The sequence below is a fragment of the Schistocerca piceifrons genome, chromosome 6 (genome assembly GCF_021461385.2).
Source record: "Schistocerca piceifrons isolate TAMUIC-IGC-003096 chromosome 6, iqSchPice1.1, whole genome shotgun sequence".
NCBI lineage: Eukaryota > Metazoa > Arthropoda > Insecta > Orthoptera > Acrididae > Schistocerca > Schistocerca piceifrons.
The window spans coordinates 18,447,900-18,471,298 of NC_060143.1; positions in this window are offsets into that span (position 1 = coordinate 18,447,900).

Genomic DNA, 23,399 nt, shown 5'->3' on the forward strand with positions numbered 1-23,399 from the left:
TGAGCCAAAGGATATGCCGACAGCGTCAGCAAGCTCTCTGTTGGTGATTCGGGAGTTATCCAGAACCATTTTCCTCACTACTTCCGCACTGTCATCAGTAATTGCAGTGCTAGGGCGTCCAGGGCGGTCGTTGCCTTCAACGTCTTCTCGACCCTCTTTGAAACGTTTATGCCACTCGTAAACTCTTGCCTTACTCAGAATAGATTCATCAAAAGCCACGGCCAATATTTCGAATCCGATTTTGCATTTTATTCCATTTTTCAAGCAAACTTTAATGTGAATCCTTTGATCCATCTTGTTCGAAACTAAAAATTCCTCCAGCACTCGAAAACGCGTATAACTTTTTCGAATGTCAACAATAAACTAAATATTGAAGACAACAGAAAACGCAGACGTACATCAGACAATCGGATGTATAAAGCCCGCGAAATTAAAAAAAAAAATTTGATCACACCCAATTTCCCACTTTCAGAAAATAAAGCGTCATGGAAACAGTCTAAAATGGCAACGAATTCCCTTGTTTAACCCAGGACACTTTCCATTTGCTTACTTGAGCGTAATGGCTTGGGGCCTCGCCTCCTGCAGAAAACATTCCAAGCAGTAAAATTAGCATTTGCACAATCTGACTGTATCTAATTTAAATTTCAATAACACGTGACTCTTACCCCGTTCATTAGACAAGGTAATAAATTGATATCAGTCTTGGAAATGCCTTAAATACTCTGTGTATTCAGAAACCCAGGGCACTTCCTGGAACGCTTGCTTTTGTGTTAGTCTATGGAGCACAACGACACGATAATCGTTCATAAACGTGGCCGGCAAATATCTTAATACTCCGACCAGTTAAATTCGTTTTGATTGTCCTTGGGCGGCACTGACTGCGCGTCCGTGTTTTTAAATTGATGCTGGTCCAATACTGCACTTTTGGAGCGGTTTTCTAGCTTTGGGGTCTTCTTCATATACCCTCCAAAGGCACCTTCCTATTTTATGTTATTCTGTGGTTTTATTTACGTACCATCCCGCGTCTAAGCGTGCACCAATCACGACGCAAACCACATGTAGCGTGCTTCACTGAGAATCATGTCACGCGTAAGAATGGCTTTATTTACGGCCAGGAGGACAAATCTTGTTGACTGTTGGTAGTTGGTGACGGTGGGCATGCCATGCGGCTCGAAACTAGACAGCCTTCCGTTGTGACGACTACTATAATATCATACTAACGCTGCCTAATACTAACCGGTGTTGTAGAGGACCAATAGACGAACCATGAGGTGCAATAGGGAATGAGTTTACACTGACAGGTGAATACCGTATGAATTCTTGTTACGTAATACTGAACCTCTTTACTGTATTGCTGACTTATTTAAAAATGGAAGAAATTACCAGAGTCACGTTTTTCACCGTGTCTCACGAGCAGCAGAGCTGAACACTTTATTGAGCGTGAAAAACAATCTGCAAGATGCAGTGTGAACTAACACTGAATCTCACAGTCTTCATGTTAAAGCGCGTCCTGACACGTCTTGTTCGCACAAGTTATGCTTTCTAGAGCACGCCAGCAATGTGTTTTACCTGCGTAATGGCGACAAAGCCTGGTTGACTGCATCGCTCCTTTTATGGTGACATCACCGTAAATTTTTGTTCCAGTAACTTTTGTGGGAAGAACACACACATACTCCTTTTTACGAGTTATAAATTAGTATTATTCACTTATGTAGATGAAGACGAAATGGGATATAAGATACTGCGTGAAGAGTTTGACAGAGCACTGAAAGACCTGAGTCGAAACAAGGCCCCGGGAGTAGACAACATTCCATTAGAACTACTGATGACCTTGGGAGAGCCAGTCATGACAAAACTCTACCATCTGGTGGGCAAGATGTATGAGACAGGTGAAATACCCTCAGACTTCAAGAAGAATATAATAATTCCAATCCCAAAGAAAGCAGGTGTTGACAGATGTGAAAATTACCGAACTATCAGTTTAATAAGTCACAGCCGCAAAATACTAACGCGAATTCTTTACAGACGAATGGAAAAACTGGTAGAAGCGGACCTCGGGGAAGATCAGTTTGGATTCCGTAGAAATGTTGGAACACGTGAGGCAATACTAACCTTACGACTTATCTTAGAAGAAAGATTAAGAAAAGGCAAACCTACGTTTCTAGCATTTGTGGACTTGGAGAAAGCTTTTGACAGTGTTGGCTGGAGTGCTCTCTTTCAAATTCTGAAGGTGGCAGGGGTAAAATACAGGGAGCGAAAAGCTATTTACAATTTGTACAGAAACCAGATGGCAGTTGTAAGAGTCGAGGGGCATGAAATGGAAGCAGTGGTTGGGAAAGGAGTGAGACAGGGTTGTAGCCTCTCCCCGATGTTATTCAATCTGTATATTGAGCAAGCAGTAAAGGAAACAAAAGAAAAATTCGGAGTAGGCATTAAAATTCATGGAGAAGAAGTAAAAACTTTGAGGTTCGCCGATGACATCGTAATTCTGTCAGAGACAGCAAAAGACTTGGAAGAGCAGTGGAACGGAACGGACAGTGTCTTGAAAGGAGGATATAAGATGAACATCAACAAAAGCAAAACGAGGATAATGGAATGTAGTCAAATTAAATCGGATGATGCTGAGGGAATTAGATTAGGAAATGAGACACTTAAAGTAGTAAAGGAGTTTTGCTATTTAGGGAGTAAAATAACTGATGATGGTCGAAGTAGAGAGGAAATATAATGTAGACTGGCAATGGCAAGGAAATCGTTTCTGAAGAAGAGAAATTTGTTAACATCGAGTATAGATTTAAGTGTCAGGAAGTCGTTTCTGAAAGTATTTGTATGGAGTGTAGCCATGTATGGAAGTGAAACATGGACGATAACTAGTGTGGACAAGAAGACAATAGAAGCTTTCGAAATGTGGTGCTACAGAAGAATGCTGAAGATAAGGTGGGTAGATCACGTAACTAATAAGGAGGTATTGAATAGGATTGGGGAGAAGAGAAGTTTGTGGCACAACTTGACTAGAAGAAGGGATCGATTGGTAGGACATGTTTTGAGGCATCAAGGGATCAAAAATTTAGCATTGGAGTGCAGCGTGGAGGGTAAAAACCGTAGAGGGAGACCAAGAGATGAATACACTAAGCAGATTCAGAAGGATGTAGGTTGCAGTAGGTACTGGGAGATGAAGAAGCTTGCACAGGATAGAGTAGCATGGAGAGCTGCATCAAACCAGTCTCAGGACTGAAGACCACAACAACAACAACAACAACATTATTCACTTTGCTTCTCGCCACCGTAAAAACTAGTATCGATTGGGCAATGTTGATCAATCATGTCAGACACTTTATCTTCTGTACTTGTTACATTATTTTATTTGTCAAACTCGCTTCTTTCATGCACACTCAACGTTCCACCCAAAATGCTAGTTCTATCAGTTCGTCGTACGCACTCACACGACATTCATATCCTACTCTGTCCTCTTATTGCTATCATTCGACTTGCACAGACATGGGATGTCTTCAGCCGAATGCCTCTACCTGCGTTCTACATCTACATCTACATGGATACTCTGCAAATCACATTCAAGTGCCTGGCAGAGGGTTCATCGGACCACCTTCACAATTCTGTTCCGGCTGGAGTGGGAGAGCGGTTCTAGGCCCCCTCAGACTGGAACCGCGCGACCACTACGGTCGTAGCTTCGTATCCTGCCTCGGGCATGGATATGTGTGATGTCCTTAGGTTAGTTGGGTTTAAGTAGTTTTAAGTTCTAGGGGACTGATGGCCTCAGAAGTTGAGTCCCGTAGTGCTCAGAGCCATTTGAACCACAATTCTCTATTATTCCAATCACGTATAGCGCGCGGAGAGAATGAACACCTATACCTTTCCGTACGGGCTCTGATTTCACTTATTTTATCGTGGTGATCGTTCCTCCCTATGTAGGTTGGTGTCAACAAAATATTTTCGCATTCGGAGGAGAAGGTTGGTGTTTGGAATTTCGTGAGAAGATTCGCAACGAAAAACGCCTTTCTTTTAATGATGTCCAGCCCAAATCCTGTATCATTTCTGTGACACTCTCTCCCTTATTTCGCGATAATACAAAACGTGCTGCCTTTCTTTGAACGTTTTCGATATACTCCGTCAGTCTTATCGTGTAAGGATCCCACACCGCGCAGCAGTACTCTAAAAGAGGACGGACAAGCGTAGTGTAGGCAATCTCCTTGGTAGGTCTGTTACATTTTCTAAGTGTCCTGCCAATAAAACGCAGTCTTTGATTAGCCTTCCCCACTAGATTTCCTGTGTGTTCTTTCCAGTTTAAGTTGTTCGTAATTGTAATACCTAGGTATTTAGCTGAATTTACGGCTTTTAGATTAGACTGATTTATCGTGTAACCGAAGTTTGAGTTCCCTTTAGCACTCATGTGAATGACCTTAAACTTTTCTTTATTTAGGGTCAAATGACACTTTTCGCACCATTCAGATATCTTTCCTAAATTGTCTGCAGTTTGTTTTGATCTTCTGATGACTTTATTAGTCGATAAACGTCTGCGTTCCACGCTGTGGTCAAGTGAACAGCACACAGGGATTGACAGGAACAAAACATGTGACTTTCACGAGATAGTCAGGGAAGTGCATTACTCTTCTGAATATTTTCTTTTGTTTACGGTACATTTATAGTCAAAGACTACACAGCTACGTCAAAGGGGTTCTGGGATCAGAGGCAAATTCTGATACTCATTTGCATATAAGGAATTTTAATCATGTGTGAATTAATAAAAATGTAGGGTGAAATCTGAGATGTCTAAGAATGTAGTCACCTAAAAAATTGTTGCTCTACTTTTTCAGGTACGTACACTCTCGAAGTTTCAAAATTAAACCCCTTCGTGATGCAGCGTCTGCCATTGGAGTTTGTTGAGCATCTCTGAAACGTTCTGGCACTGACTGAACAATCCCGTGACAAAACACGCCCAAGATGACTTTAGCTGTGTTAGTAGGTCTGCAACTCCTGTAAGTCCCTAAATTTTATCAGCATTCAGGCACTCTAATCACACCTCAATTGGCCTGCTAAATCAACTGAGATTAATCGCGTAGGAAATATATGGGACTATTTGGAACAGCAGGTGAAACGTAGTAATCAATAGCATTACAGTTTTTTACACTGCCTGACAAAAATAGTGAACGAATTGAAATTCACGGATTGACACGGTATGTGATCTCGTCGCAGTGGACACCAAATTGGAGCATATTTAGAAAGAACTTGGCAGTATGAGCCCATTTATCGGTCGTAAGTTACACCTTCTCTGTCCAGGATGCATTCACTGATAGTGATGGGAAGTGTCATAAAGGCGTTGTATCGTCACCTGGCGCAACTGGCCCGCAACTGTTGTAAATGGTCCTTGACGTCTCGGATACCGGCTCTGGAACAGAAGTGATGTATTGAAACGTCCCCTTAGAACAATTATACAAGACTGTGCTTAAACTAACACACAATATTTTTTTAGCGCAACGCAATCTGACTTTCAATAATCCCTACAAAAGAATGGCCCTGACTAACATTAACCTATACTAACCTATACCTTTCACAAATCACTTACCTCACAAAAATTTTCGTTACTCGAAGTACTGCAATACAGCGAGCGCCACTACTGCCAGCTAAATAAAAGATTCAAACTACGGAAGGCACTAACTACTGATAGGCATAGTTAGCACATGGAAGATTTTAATAGTCATAATATATATAGCAGTTCATGACATCCAGTCTTACAAATTTCAAAACTACGCCATCTCTCTCCCCACATCCACCACTGCTGGCGGCTCACCTCAAACTGCGCAACGCTATGCGCTGTTCACATCCAGCTGCCCAACACTACAACAGCCAACAACAATGCAAACCAGCCACACACTGCACACAGCACAGCCAGTGATTTTCATACAGAGCGCTACGTGGCGGTGGCGTTACCAATATAAGAACCTAAACAGCCGACTTACAGTATGAGCTAGCCCACACATATTCAGTCGGGAACCGATTTGAGGGTCTTGCTGGCCACAGGAGTACCATCACATCACGCTGACGTTTTAAAGGTACACTGGCCATGTGATCGAGCATTGTCCTGTTGAAAAGTGGCACCATGATAGTGTTGCATGAGAGGTGAACATGAACATGCAGAAAGTCCGTGATGTACCATCGTGGCATCAGAGTGCTCTCAGCCAGTAGCAGCTCTGACCTCAAGTTGTACCCAGTGGCTCCCCACACCGTGACGCCAAGAGAATCACCGCTGTGCCTCTCCAAAACATTGGAAGAACGGGACCTCTTCCCAGATCACCACTATACTCGGCGACGATGGTCATCCAATGTAGCGCAGAACCACCATTCATCGCTGAACGCAATGCGACACCATTCATCAGTAGTGGATGCTTCCTGTTCACGGATTCACTCCGAATCCGACTGTTTGTGATATTACGTAAACGTCAGCCTAGTCCAGTTGCTATGTGGGACGACACAGTATCTTGCAGGACGCCCATTATATGTCCTCTAATGGCACGAACAGATATGGAGAGGGTTTACGATGTGCTTGGCACACAATACGGCAATTCTCCCTTGTGGTACTCAGACCTGATTGACTGTAACATTGAAAATGAGTATGCCCGCTCTCAGGGTCCCATGAAGTCAACCATTGAGGTATGTCGTATTGTAATTGTCTAAAAACCTCGAGCTACTCAATTTCGCCAGCCGGCCAAATAGAGACCCACAATGAGGCCTCTTTCGGGCTCTGTTAAGTCGAGGTAGCGCTGTCCCACTCAAGTATGAGGCATCACCTTCACAGTGATCGACCTGGACATGATCCTGTTCTCGCCCCTCATCTTCCCCTACAATTCCTCACAACAACGCTAGACATGAACATCACGAGTTCACTATGGCGGCAGTTCTACCTGTCACATAGAATTGTAACTTATTATTTATTTCAGAAAATGCATGTTAACTTTGCTGTACTGAATTACACACATTTATTCCGACCGATTTCGGTTTTCAACCATCATCTGGGGACTGTAGCAAACAGACAAATGAAGAACACATGCTAGAGACGAAAAATACACAAATCATAATTCTTATGTACTGAACATCATACATAAACACAATCGAAAAGGAGCATTTACAGTGCAAAAAAAATACAACTTTTGCATCTAATATGTCATCCTACAGACGAATGTCATACTCCAAGACATAATACGATACACGAAACAGTTATCAATGAAATATTGTGACTCATTCAACTCAGATACAGGGACTGAGCGTCAAGGATATGTGTAGAACAACAGTAAACATATGATGCCACATCAAAGAGTGTATCCGTCAAAGACATTACAGTCGAAGATACAAACATGATTTACAATTGCTCATTATGAAAATATCTTACATAAAATATTTTTATAATACAATATTTTCAGAAATTCACATCTGCATATTATCAGAATGTAAAAATAACATCAGTAACATCAGGCGAATACAAGTACCTACTACTCTAGGAATTACCCCTATAAATGTGAAATACCTCGTTGTATTGACTACAAAAATGAAATGAAAGTTTGAAGATTACAATACTACACAAAAGAACAAATTACATCAGTCTGGTACGAAACCAAAGATGTTTATCTTGTGTATTGAGTAATATCTAAAAATTAATGAACAAAGAACTGTTCGAAAGTGACTTGGGTACAATTATTGTTGGAAGAAAAAAGTGCAAAAAATGACATACTACATAAAATGCATACAAGTGTGTGCTGGAGGAGTATTTTGACATCTTGGTAACATGCAGATATGAATTTGCAAATATATTGTATTATAAAAGTGTTATATTATACAGTGGACGTTTTCATGATGATGGATTGTAAATCATGTTTGTTTCTCGGATTGTAATATCTTTGAAGTATACACTCTGTACATTGAGTCACAATATTTCACTGATAGCTGTTGTGTAATATACAGTATGTACAAGAGGGAATAATAAAAGTGAACGACCAAGAACGATGTTCTCTGATTAAAAAGCGTGTAAGACTAGGGTGTATTCTTTCGGCTCTACTGTTGAATTAGTACATCGAAGAAGCAATGATGGAAATAAAAGAGAGGTTCAGTAGTGGAATTAAAATTCAAGGTGAAAGGATATCAACGATACAATTCGCTGATGACTTTGCTATCCTGAGTGAAAGTGAAGATGAATTACATGATCTGCTAAACGGAATAAACAATCTAATGAATATAGAATATGGATTGAGAATAAATCGAAGAAAGATGCAAGTAATGAGAAGTAGCAGAAATGAAAACAGCGAGAAACTTAACACTAGGATTGATGGTCACGAAATACGACGGTAAGGAATTCTGCTACCTAGGTAGCAAAATAACCAATGACGCACGGAGGAAGGTGGACATCAAAAGCAGACTAGCACAGGCAAAAAGCGCATTCCTGGCCAAGAGAAGTCGAGTAGTATCAAACATAGGCCTTAATTTGAGGAAGAAATTTCTGAGAAAGTGCGTTTGGAGCACAGCATTGTACGGCAGTGAAACATGGACAGTGCGAAACTAGAACAGGAAAGAATCGAAGCCTTTGATATGTGGTGCTACGGGAGAATGCTGAAAATCAGGTGGACTGATAAGGTAAGGAATGAGGATATTCTGTGCAGAATCGGAGAGGAAAGGAATATGTGGAAAACACTGACAAGGAGAAGAGACAAGGTGGTATGACATCTGCTAAGACATCAGGGAATGACTACCATGGCACTAGAGGGGGCTACAGATGGCAAAACCTGTAGAGGAAGACAGAGATTGTAATACATCCAGCAAATAATTGAGGACATAGGTTGTAAGTGCTACTCTGAAGCCGGCCGTTGTGGCCGAGCGGTTCTAGGCGCTTCAGTCTGGAAACGCGCGACCGCTACGGTCGCAGGTTCGAATCCTGCCTCGGGCATGGATGTGTGTGATGCCTTTAGGTTAGTTAGGTTTAAGTGGTTCTAAGTTCTAGGGGACTGATGACCTCAGATGTCAAGTCCCATAGTGCTCAGAGCCATTTGAACCATTTTGCTACTCTGAGAGGAAGAGGTTAGCACAGGAGAGGAGTTCGTGGCGGGCCGCGTCAAAGTAGTCAGAAGACTGACGAAAAAAAAAAAAAAAAAAAAAAAAAAAACGTTGCGTGTGTCATAATATGCGCTTGAGTATGGCATTTGTCTGTGGCATAATGTATGAGATGTAAAATTCTTATTGGTTTTCACTTTCTAAGCACTTCTTTTCGATTATCTGAAAACCGAAATCGACCATAAATGTGTAAAATTCAATCGAGCAAAGTTAACATGCATTTCCTACAATATTTTCTTGCTGAAGGCTGTCGCCTAAAAAAATTTTTCATAATTATTTACGTACGTACCAGTTGTGTGTGCGTGTACTAAGTTACATTGACATCCAATCACTTCTTCTGGATGCCTCACTCTTTTTGTCAGTCATTGTCGATCTTACAGGCTATAATCATCAATGAGTGACTTCAGCTGGATAAGGCGTATATGAGGAAATTCGCCGAAATGTGGCCGTTAACACAGCTAGAGTTGTTATAGGGTATTAGAGTGCAATTTTTTTTTCTTGTGTACTGATGTGGCTGACGAGCTAGCATCTTGATTGGCGACTCCATGGAGGACGACCAAATAGTGGATAAAATTGGAAGGAAAATCAGCATTGGCCGTATTTTGTTGTTTTTTTGTCAGCAAAATCGATTTTCAGTCACTGAAAATCGATTTTACTGACAATAAAACCACAAAATAAGAGCTAGCGTCTGTTTGGAACACTGTGCTTGTGTGTCTGTATCTGTGGACTTTGTAAGAGGTCCATGATTAAGGAATTTGTTGCTAGCGCACTCGAGCAGATGTAATTTCGATGGATTGCTCACGCGCTGCCTGCGATATGTAAGCTGTAAGAGAATCTCAGACCAGAGAGCAGTGTTGTCAGCAGTAGGAACTGTGTAGCAATTGTAATAGTAGTAGCTAGGAGTCGTGTGTATGAAGTTGGCTGGGCCGGTCGTGTGGAGCGATGGTGGTGCCTGAACGATGTAGTATAAGGTAAAAGCAGCCTTGCGCGTATGTACAACTGTTATATCAAGTCCCATGTAAATGTTTTTTAAAAAATATCTTAATAATAATCTTTCTTATAAAAAAATTAACTTTTGACAATCATTCATCTCAATTTAAAGATTTTATTAATTTCTCCAATCCATATGTAAGTAGTCTGTTTATGTTTTCTTATTGGCAACGTTACATAGCGCTCTGTATGAAAATCACTGGCTGTGCTGTGTGCAGTCTATGGCTAGTTTGCATTGTTGTCTGCCATTGTAGTGTTGGGCAGCTGTATGTGAACAGCGCATAGCGTTGCGCAGTTGGAGGTGAGCCGCCAGCAGTGGTGGATATGGGGAGAGAGATGGCAGAGTTTTGAAATTTGTAAGACTGGATGTCATGAACTGCTATATATATTATGACTATTAAGGTAAATACATCATTTGTTCTCTATCAAAATCTTTCATTTGCTAACTATGCCTATCAGTAGTTAGTGCCTTCCATAGTTTGAATCTTTTATTTAGCTGGCAGTAGTGGCGCTCGCTGTTTTGCAGTAGTTCGAGTAACCAAGATTTTTGTGAGGTAAGCGATTTGTGAAACGCATAGGTTAATGTTAGTAAGGGCCATTTTTTTGTAAGGATTTTTGAAAGTCAGATTGCGTTGCGCTAAAAATATTGTGTCAGTTTAAGCACAGTCGTGTATAATTGTTCAAAAGGGGGCGTTTCATATGTCGACCCTTAGCCGAGTATACCTCACTGGAATCTTCTGATTTTTTCTTGTAGTTTGTGTAATTAGTGTAGCTTTTGTTTATTGCTAGCGCGTAATTATAGAGAGAATTTCCTTTGTAGTTGTAGTTTTTCATTGTTGTACACAGTTGTGGTATGCATGTAGATTTGAACCAAGTATTTCGTAGCTGCGCTTGCAATTAACTAGATATTATTTTCAGCGCTATGTTAATGTGTTCTCTTATTTTCTGTGTTATTGTGTGAAATATTGTGACAATAATGGCGTGTGAAAAACGTAACACTAGGCTCCAAAGTAAACAGAGAAATAATAGTGACGACGAGCGTAGCTTACCAGCACCGCTGTGTAATGAATTAACAGACATTCAAAGTAGTAATTTGGTAACTGTGCATAGGGAAATGGAGCGGGCGTCAAATAATGGTGTAGACAGTGAAACAGGAAGTCAACAGGGAAGCATTATCGATCGATCGGTCGGCAACAGCTCGCCTCAGGAATCGGGAATGACAGAACACAATATTGCAAACACTGTAGACTCAAGGTTTTGGGTTTTCACTCTTTTCTCAAATGAGTCAAGACACATTTTCCTCTTGTCAAAGTGAGAATGTTGCCGGTGGATATTCACTGCCGAAAAGCACTGAGGAACATGTTTCAGAAACCACTGCATTGTTATTACAATTAATGCAACGAATGGGACAAAAGCTTCAAAAGTTAGACACAATGGAACAACGCCAGAGACAAACACAGCAACAGTTAGATGCAATGGAACAAAATCTTCACACCACGCTAGAACAAACACGTGAAGATTTAACTACTGAGTTACATAAAATCGAATCGAAATGTCAAAAAGTCAGTAACGACGTAAAAACACAAATTTGTGAGCATTTTCAACCTATTTTTTCGCGGCATGAAAATGCATTACAGAATCACGAAGCAGCCATATTGTTCATGAAAATCATGAGACCTTGCATGCTAAAATTGACTCAGTTGCATCTACCGATTCGGTTACGCAACTTGCAAAAACTCAGGAAAACTTGAAGGACACAGTAGAAAGACACATGGAGAAAATTAGTTCATTATCAGAGAAAGTAGTTGAACTTTCGGATCAGCTAAATAATTTATCTATGAAGGTAGATGATAATCTGAATGACACAAAACCGGTAGCCTTTAATGACACAGAAGAGTGCGAACAAATTAGGAAATTCAAACAAAATAAGAATCAAATTAATACGCAACACCAAAGAGAAATCTGGGAAGTACAAGATCAGCTGACACAGGTAATACAAGAATTACATATTTCAGAGGACACTCGCGCTCCAACATGGGAAGAGGGACATAGAAATACGGAACAACCACAAAATAATAACACAGGACACTTTGGAAATTATGAAAGAAATTGGCAAGGCACACCGAATTTGGAGATGGAACCGCCGAAACGACGTAAAAATGACCGACATGTGACTCGCCGACATGATGATTTTGACTATAAGCTGTTCATTACTACACGTAAATTCAAAACATTTAAGAATTCTGGCAACGACATTGATCCATAAGCATAGCTCCATCAATTCTCTCATTGTTTTCCTCCCAACTGGTCATTAGAGCACAGATTAGAATTTATGTGTGGCTACTTAGAGAATGACCAGCTGTAAGAATGCGATCGGTCATTCACGATTGTCACAGTGCAGGAGAATTTTACCATGCCTTCCTCTCAGCATACTGGTCTCAAGCTACACAAGACCGAGTAAAACATAGCATCATGATGATGAAACACTTTGAACAATCTGAATTTTCCAGTCTTGTCAAATATTTTGAAGACATGTTGCATAAGAATCAATATCTTTCAAACCCATACAGCCCTTCAGAACTCATCTGCATTTGCTTAATGAAATTGCCTGAACATTTAAGAAATATTATTTTGGCAGGACGTTGCAAAGACGACATTGAAGCTTTTCAGGGACTCTTACAAGAATTAGAAATTGACACTGATAATCGCAGAACGCGAAAACAGGAACACAACAATTACAGGTCACATCCGTCGCAATTCCGCGATGAAAGAAATAATAACTGCACACGACAAGGCTATTCTCACAACACAAATCGTGACCAAAACAGACACCACCTGTGACAATCGTTGGCAGAGTAGTAATAACTACAGGGAAAGATCACCTCCCCGTGGTAATGACTATCACAGAGACAATCAGAGAAACAGACAATATGGGAACCAAAATAAATATTATCAAGGGAGACAGAATAACTTTAGACGCAACGGACCAGCGCGCAGTTACGATTCAAGGAGAAGTTCTCCACCATGTGGCCGACAAGAAAGAAACTATGGAATCTTCCGACATGACGACAGACGATATGAACGTAACGACAGACCTGAATTGCATCAGAACTGGCGGGATTCAAACAGAGCAGGGCCCTCTCAACAAGGTGAATTTGTAGAAGTTAGGTCTCCAAATCCCAATAACGACGTGCGCCAACAAAGGAACAATGACTCGCACCGCAGGCAGCCACCTTCGCCGGCTGGCTCAGGGAAAAATAACATACACGCTAACCTTGAGAAAAATTTTAGCATTCCTCACCGACGTATACTACATGATAATTGCATTCAAATCAAACTGTGAGTACTATGAAGAGTAAAGGTTTACACCACATTTCACATGTAAAACCGTTTATTAAAAGATAATCTGTTTTTTTTTTTAACTTAGTCTTTGCTATAAAATTTTTCACTTTACATTACTAGTATGCTTTGACAGACTTAGAATCTGTTAACATGCAACAATGTTTGAAGTTAAATATCCAGTCAAGAACCAAGAGAACTTATTGAAACAAAAATTACGAATGCATTGTTATAGTGAACAGACTTCACAGTGTTATTGCGTGTGTACATTCTTGCTTGTTAGTTGCACGATTACGTAACGACTATAAGGCTTACATACTTAGAACATATACTGGTACTGCTAATGAGATTTTAATGCAACATTTTGGTTTACTTGAAAATACTTTCTGGATTTAAAGTACTTTCAGTGTGATACCAGATGACATAGTGGTTAGTTTATGTGACAACTACACGATTTTATCACGACGCTACTAATGAGTGACAATTTACAATGTTGCTTTTGCGGTGTATCTGTTTTATATCTGCATAATTTTTCTGAATTCTTCTGGAAAGTAAAACATGTTTTAGTAGTAACTTTTGTGGTATAGCTACAAGGAGACAGCCTTTTCCATAGCACAACAATACGTTACAGCACAGTACTTTCTTCATCACGGCAATAAGCGTAATAACTAAGATATCTATACGCATAGCATTTCACTTTTGTTTATCATGAGGTAAGTACATTGACTTTTGCGGAACTTTGCTTTCGGAGGACGATAACTACAACACTTCCTCAGAGATTATATTACAACAAGACGCACAGTTTAGCGCTACAGTACACGTATTTGAGTGATTAATTTCGCACTTAAAACATTTATTTTTAAAGATTTTTGAATTACAAAGAAAGTTTTCCGTGATACATTTCATTCCATTGCTGTAATTTGTAACACCTGAGGGTATAATTACATTAATCCTCAGGGGGGTACACGCTTACTTTGTGTACCATGTGTGTGGCAACCACAAGGAACCCTAGCTAATATGGTATTTGCTTATACAACTTTACACATCGGTACCATATTTCTCTAACACACAAATTATGCAGCTATCTGTTCATTTAACTGAGAGATAAAATTTTTTTTTACTACATCAGTGACACATGTTTATGCAATACACAGTTGGGTAACTTCACACTTGTGAAACTGTATTTTGTCTGTACTTTGTAAACTGTTCATATCTTTTCGGAATCATTGTGATACTATGAGAGCTTTGAATGATGTATTTGGTAAGGGAGCATGATTTTAAAGTACGTTTGAGGTAGATGACACTATTGAAATGAGCAGAGAATTTTTTTTAGGTTTTGAAATTATTGCAGAAAGCTACGACGTTTTTGAGATTTGACTGAGGTGTTATGATGTTATTATTATGACGACGATGTGTATTATGTTGTTGAGGAATGTTTATTATGCTATGTATTTCTCATGATGAAATATTGAGGAAGTGTCGATGAATATGTATATGTATAATGATGTAAGGAATAATGAGTAGTGGTTAGGGACTCTGATTTGTAGAAAAGGATGTTGGAAACCAAGAATCGTACTTTAGAATTATGAAATATGTGTACATGTGTGAATGTATCACAATTCCACTGAAAATTTTTTGGACACTGTTATATTCATAGGATTTAGTTTCTACAGATTTGTAACGCAAATTCTTGACCTGTGAAATATTTTTATATGAGACTGTCACTGTAGCGGAAACTGCTGTCGTAAATATTTCTGTAAGAAAGTTAAGTGACCACCTGCACGTAATGCGTCGTGGGCAGCTGCGCGACAGTCACCTGGAAAAAAGCCATTAGTGTGTGCCTTTCAGAGGCAAAGGTGAAAAAAAAGAGGCCATATCCTCACTATTGACATTCCTTTGTAGAAAGCATCGCAAATACGACACGCTCAAACTTGAAAACATATGTTTATACTGTGGAGCTCTTAATTTATGATATTTACTAAAATGCCTAATGAAATGATGAGAAACACTTCACGGCTATTGTCTTGCTAGTTGAGAGAAATGCCATATGGCTTGCTTTATGTACTTATTTACTCATTTTGTTTAATATCTAGTTTCTAGCTGCACTGCAGCATTGGTTAAAATAAAATTTATAGATGTACTAATATAAATATTTTCTGTCTACAGATCGAGTAAATAATAATTTTTTTCAAAAAAAATGAGGGAGCACAAAAAGACATTTACCTTCACAGGAACTGCATTCATAATTTTCTTTTCAAGTACTTGGTAATTTATGTTGTAGAATAAGTTGTGGTGCACCACTTCAATTATATAGACTTTAAGATGTGAATAGACATTTCCCTTATCTGCATTGTTGTCTTTACTGTAATATTTTTTCTGATTGAGCTTTGTCATGTTTAGATATAAGTTATTGCATTTGCTGCTGCTGTGTGCCAGGCATAGTGCTACTGAATTTGACTTTGTATTACGCTGTTAAGCCAGTTTTACTATGGATTTATTTTTCTTGTTTGCTGCTCAGTGCCTTATATTAGTTGTAATATTGCAATTGCTTTGCCAATTTGAATTTTTTTGTCATTGCTGTTTCTGTTAATTGTTTTGCGCTGCTGCATTGCCTCGTCCCTTAGTTTACCATCTGAGCTCAGTAGATTTAAGTTAGCTTAAGAGGGGGTAGACTATATAAGAAACTAACTATGATGAATTGGAAGAAATGCATTGAGAAGCTATAAGAAAATGGTTTGGCCAAAAAAGTATTTTGAAAGAGGATATGAACCAAAAAAGTAGGGTTTAGGGACAACAGGTTTAGGTAGGATATTCTTGGAAATAAATGATGAAGTTAGGTAATGGAAAATAAATAATGAGGTAAGAAATGTGTGAACATATAAATACAGAAAGCATGCTTGGATAGAATTTTTTGGTGGAAACAAAGGTTGAAATAAGAGGAAAGATATATGGAATGAAGTTTTGGGTTGGACTGCAGTACCAAATGTGTTTGTGTACTCTTGTATATTTGTGTTTTTCCTGTCTTTATGTGTTTAGCTAATAAGAGTTATGTTGTAGAATTTTTCTAATAATATGTTATTTACTTTGTAAAGATGTTAGACATTATTAATTCTGTTCTGTTTTAATGCTCATGTGTGAAGTTGATGTTTCAAACGTTATTCTGATCTTTCATGAATGTACTAATGTCATAATTCCTGTAACACTGATGTAGATGTTTATTTCTATTCTTTTGTAAAGCCTGTTTTACTACAAATGTTATCTGTATTGTTATGTTCTTTAATAATGTATTTTGTACCGTTGTTATTGTATTCTTACGTTATAAAATTGTAATTGACACCAGTCCATCAAATTAAGTAACTTGTAAGTTACATTTCACTGCACACGTTTCTGTTGGTCATAGTATATGGACAATATGAGAGAAGTAGGGACTGATAGTGTTTGCACGAGTGTTAATAATTCAGCAAGGGACTGGATAACAGCATTGCTGGTTCTAAGGACATTTAAAAAAAAAAATTTTTGTGAGTGCACAAGTGGTGGTTCATGGACTTGCTATATTGTCCACAAGACTCTTCGATGGTGATTGTGCACCTGCACAGTCGCGACAGATGGCAGTGAAAAAGACCAATAAAAAGGTGTTAGCATGTGGACGTAGTATGCTGTTCCAGTCTCTTCTGTACCTAAGGACCATCACCGTTCCCTTTGGATCCCTACGTAATTCGGTGCTCTTCGACAGACACGATCGATCAGCGGAGGAGTGGTACTCAAGCGTCAACTTTAGGTTACAATATCTCCGGATGTAATTAACATTTTACAATGCAACAAACGGCACTGATTACGTATTTGTTTATATGTTCAGATGTGCTAACAAAACTAACGGGGTTGCATCTAAAAAAAACGTAGGTTTGTGTTAAAAAACATACTTCCGTGCATTTGTTTATGGTTTCTATTAACCAATTACACTAGCCCCTCTCCTCACGTTCGGTCTGTGGAACCGATTCGTCAGTATTTAATGTGGTTTACGAAATATATCCAGCGGCAATGTTAGGTGACTCACCCTGTATATGCGTTATCCGGCGACCTTATTGGGGTAAGAACTTTTAATTTATTCAGTATGATTTTTCAGGGCCACGACGCAGCACTGCTGACGTCCAAATTTACTAGTTTAGATTCACAGTCAGTTAATTATTGAAAGGTTGTAAGTTAGCCAGAATTTTATTGAGAAATTAGCCACATTGTATTATTGGTAGGTTACTGAACTTATCTGTTGGGAGGTTAGACTAAATGCAAATGCAATATACATATATTTTATCTGTTGGGAGGTTACAACTTGTATTAGTGTCCTTCGTTGAAGGGAGGTGATCGAGGGAAGGAAGGTGTTTCATTAATTGTACCCGTCTGGAAAAATCGAACGGAAAGATGATCGCCCGGGAAAGAAGCAGTAGAGGTACCATCAGGGGAGGAGCGCCGTTTCGAAACCGGCGGAGCGAACCGCGCGTCCCGTGAATAAGTGAGCAGCGGCCGGCGGCCGGCGGCCGGCGGCCGGCGAGGGCGGCGGACGGCGGCGCCGCGGATGAATTATTGCGGAGGCCGCGACTGCGAACGGCGCCCCGCGACCCGGCCCTCAATAAGTGATGCGACGCCGCCATCGATTTGTGTTGTTTCCCCGTGTTTGGTTGCCGATTCGCCCAGCCGGGGGACTCTGCGCAGTTCAAACTCGTGTGGGAATTTCTGCAGCGACCGCGGCGCCGGCCATCCAATATTCAGAGGGAGCAAGTGTGGCCGGCAGCAGGTGGCACTTGCTTCCTGCACGAACGCTCAGCTCCCCCCAGTCCGCCCTCACCCCAACCGCCGCCTGCCGCTCCAAACACGGAAGAGTTTCGCGTCGGATTCACTGGCGACACAAACTACGCTCTCTCCTGGTTCAGTCGTGCGTGCACGGCCGAGTTGACCAAAGCCCCGCAAGCTAAGTGATTGCACAAACTGGTTCGATTCCTATTGTCAGTAAGTTCCCATTGTGCATAATCATATTAGCAACTAAACATGAGAAATGTTTAAAACTCGTTGTCAAAATATATTTAGTATGTTGTAGTGCTGTTGATACGAAACCTCCAGGGAATAAATCTGCTTCTTAGCGGTCGGCATGCGATTCCTCATCGCAATTCGAGACAAAAGTGCATCTATCAAAACCTAGTCCTGCCAATAGGTTTAATAAACGCCATTTAAAAACCAAAAAATGTCCAGTTTGGACCTCCACAATGCTGAATCTTGTGTATGGTAAGATGGGACAATTGGGATCATTCCGGACAAATGCTCTTGAAACTAGAAACACATTGAGGAAAGAAATAATTTAAATTCCGGCACTTTCTCTTTGAAGTTTAATGAATATATGACAAATATAATGCCATTACAAATGTTGGTTTAAACTCAAGAAAAGGTTACAGGAGTGAGTAAAATTGTTTGAAAATGTACCACAGTGCGTACGATTGTGAGCACTTATTGGTTCAGTTCTGATCATTGACACCTTCCACATACAAAGCACCTGTTCCCTCGGGCACCGATGCAAAAATTTGTGGTAACAAACGTTATATCTTTGGCAGCGAATCCAGTTACCCTTTGCCAATGATTCCGCACTACAATAACTCTAGAAACAAAATCCACAATTATTCTCGTTGTTTACTGGCGATTTGAAGCTTTTCACAGACCTTTCATCATTACTCGTAGACTTACAGTTCTGTTTATTGTTCTTGTTACATTTGTTCAAATGGTTCAAATGGCTCTGAGCACTATGGGACTTAAAATCTGAGGTCATCAGTCCCCTAGAACTTAGAACTACTTAAACCTAACTAACCTAAGGATATCACACACATCCATACCCGAGGCAGGATTCGAACCTGCGACCGTAGCAGTCGTGCGGTTCCAGGCTGAAGCGCCTAGAACCGCTCGGCCACACTGGCCGGCTGTTACATTTGTTTATTTCTGTCTTTGTTCCCTGTTGAAAAAGATTTTTCTTGCTCCGGATGTTTTCCTGATTTTCATCTGAAGTGAATTGAATTGATATCCGTATTTTCCTTTTCCGAGGCATTACTTTTTTCTGTTGAGTGGGCAAAATGTCCTTAACATCATCATGCTGAGAAATTGTACTGAATGCTGGTGTTACTGATTTGCTACGCTCTTCAGTTACCTTTTTTAAAGATACACGCTTTTCGCCCAGAATGCTGGTAGTAGTTTGATTGGTGGAGGTTGATGGAGCAGGAGGCCCGAGTAACGTTGGAGGCGCAAATTTCTGTTCGGGAACAAAGTCTTTGCAGAAGGGCATTCCCCGTGCCCCGCAGTCCCTTGATTGCAACTCAACAGATGCAGTTTTCTTCGAGGCGTCACAAAAAACAGTACAGAATCTGTGTTTTATAATGCTTTCATTGGGGTTATGATGAATCCACTCAGTTGCATTTCTGTGACATTGAGCCTTTAGAGACTTGAAGAAAGTTCTGTCTAATGGCTGTAGTACATGCGCACCGTATGCTGGCAATACGAAAAGTTCTATCCCATTTTTCCGACAATACTCTGCAACATCCAAGCTGGTAAGGCTGCCATGGTTATCAGTAATAAGAACTGTATCTACCCACTGTTTTGTATTTCTTGAACTGTCGAAGTCAGGTCATAAACAGTTCTGCATTAATATACTCATTCATCTCCGTAGTGGAACCAGGAGATAAGTTTACCATGCAGAGTGCTGAAAGGAATGACATATAATTCTGCTCCAGCTGGTAGGCTCAAATGTCCATCCGTTACACTCTTTATTGCCTCATATAATGCGATTGCAAAAAAGCACTCCGTCTGCAGGCAACAAGTGGCCCATCGGGACCATCCGACCGCCGTGTCATCCTCAGTTGAGGATGTGGATAGGAGGGGCATGTGGTCAGCACACATATAATGCGATTGGACTCCATTTATTGCAGATTTTTCTTCTCTGGTTGTTTTTGGTGCATCTAAGAGAAATGGTACTTTAAAACCTCGCGAGAGTATTGTAGATTTTTCTTCTCTGGTCGTTTTTGGTGCATCTAAGAGAAATGGTACTTTAAAAACTCGCGAGAGTAGTGGTTGTGTATAATATGTCTACAGAAACCAGTCTTCATGGACAAAACGAAAGAACTACATTGATCGAAATTGTACTAGGATATCGAAACTGTACCTTTTTTCTGATCGCAAATGTACTATTGGCGAGAGTGAAATCACGAATAAATAGTACTGAACTGTGCGAAGAGGTTGCAGAAAAGTCACACAGTCTTCTTTATAGAGAACACGAGGGAACGAAATGCAAATCTCTAACCTCACCAATATAGAGTTTACAAGCACTTCGAAACTAGTCAGTTTATGAGGGCGCATAAAACTAAATAATTTCAGTTACCTCTCAACAAGAAAAAATTTATACCTCTGTAGCACAAACTGGTGTATTCAGGGAAAAGCCAGGAGGAGCTGCACAAACCTTACGCACTGCAAAGCAACACAAAGGCAAGTGCTCTACCAACACTACGAAACTGAAAATTGGCGCGAAACCTTATGTTGATCGGGATTGTATCTATGTCGAAATTGTACCACCTTATCCTATTTCTTTCCGTTACTGTTAAGTTTAAACGTTAAGACATAACATGAACTTGTTACAGGCGTAAATGACAAGTTTGTTTTGTCCATGACACAAATAAATCCAATAGAAAATAATAGTAGGCACAGTTACATCACCTGTATCAAATGGGACACAAAAAACTTAGTAGTTACGCTATACTAGATTGCACATTATGCTACGCGCAGTACTTTCATTGTCTACGTTTGAATTCCAGGATTGTCTTCACAGAGCCGGCATGTAACCGTAAGAGCATCGTTCACTTTAGAGAAGCGACCACCTTGCATCTACAAACACTTCGCCACTCGCTGGATCACACGAAAGTCGATCCCCATCCCGTAACTCCCAAGGGGTGGGAGGGAGGCCAGTTTCGAAATCTTCAATAGGAATCCCCAATTTGTATTACGAATTAGAATTCTCTGGAGAAAATACGTAACTTTCGTGTGGAACGATTTTATGCTTGTTTGCTGGATGGCTCTTTAATCAAATGGCTCGCAAATCAAAGTGGGTTACAAACCGTTGAAAAGTGATAGGGGAACTTACGATACGTTAACCACTCTTTGCGATACATTTTGTACTATCCGAATACGCCTGTGACGCACGGACGGCGAACATGCTCCGCAATCCGTGGTCAACCCCTCTTTAGGTGCAACACTTCTTGGTGCAAGGATGTAGTTCCATTGTGTCGAGGGCGACTGTGACCGTACCGCGAACAAGGGACTAGTAAACGGCGGACGCAAATCATCTTCCGGCAAACAACGACGTTGATAATTGCAGAGAGGTCAGATATCATTTCTACGGTATGCAAACCTATTCCAAGACGGATGTTCCTTCTGCAAAGACGTTTCGCAGTATTATCCAACTGTTTACTGCAACTGGAAGTGTTCACGTGTGTGTGTGAAACCTTATGGGACTAAAGTGCTAAGATCATCAGTCCCTAAGCTTACACACTACTTAACCTAAATTATTCTAAGGACAAACATACACACACCCATGCCCGAGGGAGGACTCGAACCTCCGCCAGCACCAGCCGCACAGTACATGACTGCAGCGCCTTGGAAGTGTTCAGCTCATACGAAGAATGCGACCACGGCCAACGACGAACAAATTCCGCAATGGATTTTTTAGCTGTAACCCCTACATATCCTCACATACAGGGTGTTTCAAAAATGACCGGTATATTTGAAACGGCAATAAAAACTAAAACGAGCAGCGATAGAAATACACCGTTTGTTGCAATATACTTGGGACAACAGTACATTTTCAGGCGGACAAACTTTCGAAATTACAGTAGTTACAATTTTCAACAACAGATGGCGCTGCAAGTGATGTGAAAGATATAGAAGACAACGCAGTCTGTGGGTGCGCCATTCTGTACGTCGTCTTTCTGCTGTAAGCGTGTGCTGTTCACAACGTGCAAGTGTGCTGTAGACAACATCGTTTATTCCTTATAACAGAGGATTTTTCTGGTGTTGGAATTCCACCGCCTAGAACACAGTGTTGTTGCAACAAGACGAAGTTTTCAACGGAGGTTTAATGTAACCAAAGGACCGAAAAGCGATACAATAAAGGATCTGTTTGAAAAATTTCAACGGACTGGGAACGTGACGGATGAACGTGCTGGAAAGGTAGGGCGACCGCGTACGGCAACCACAGAGGGCAACGTGCAGCTAGTGCAGCAGGTGATCCATCAGCGGCCTTGGGTTTCCGTTCGCCGTGTTGCAGCTGCGGTCCAAATGACGCCAACGTCCACGTATCGTCTCATGCACCAGAGTTTACACCCCTATCCATACAAAATTCAAACGCGGCAACCCCTAAGCGCCGCTACCATTGCTGCGCGAGAGACATTCGCTAACGATATAGTGCACAGGATTGATGATGGCGATATGCATGTGGGCAGCATTTGGTTTACTGACGAAGCTTATTTTTACCTGGACGGCTTCGTCAATAAACAGAACTGGCGCATATGGGGAACCGAAAAGCCCCATGTTGCAGTCCCATCGTCCCTGCACCCTCAAAAAGTACTGGTCTGGGCCGCCATTTCTTCCAAAGGAATCATTGGCCCATTTTTCAGATCCGAAACGATTACTGCATCACGCTATCTGGACATTCTTCGTGAATTTGTGGCGGTACAAACTGCCTTAGACGACACTGCGAACACCTCGTGGTTTATGCAAGATGGTGCCCGGCCACATCGCACGGCCGACGTCTTTAATTTCCTGAATGAATATTTCGATGATCGTGTGATTGCTTTGGGCTATCCGAAACATACAGGAGGCGGCGTGGATTGGCCTCCCTATTCGCCAGACATGAACCCCTGTGACTTCTTTCCGTGGGGACACTT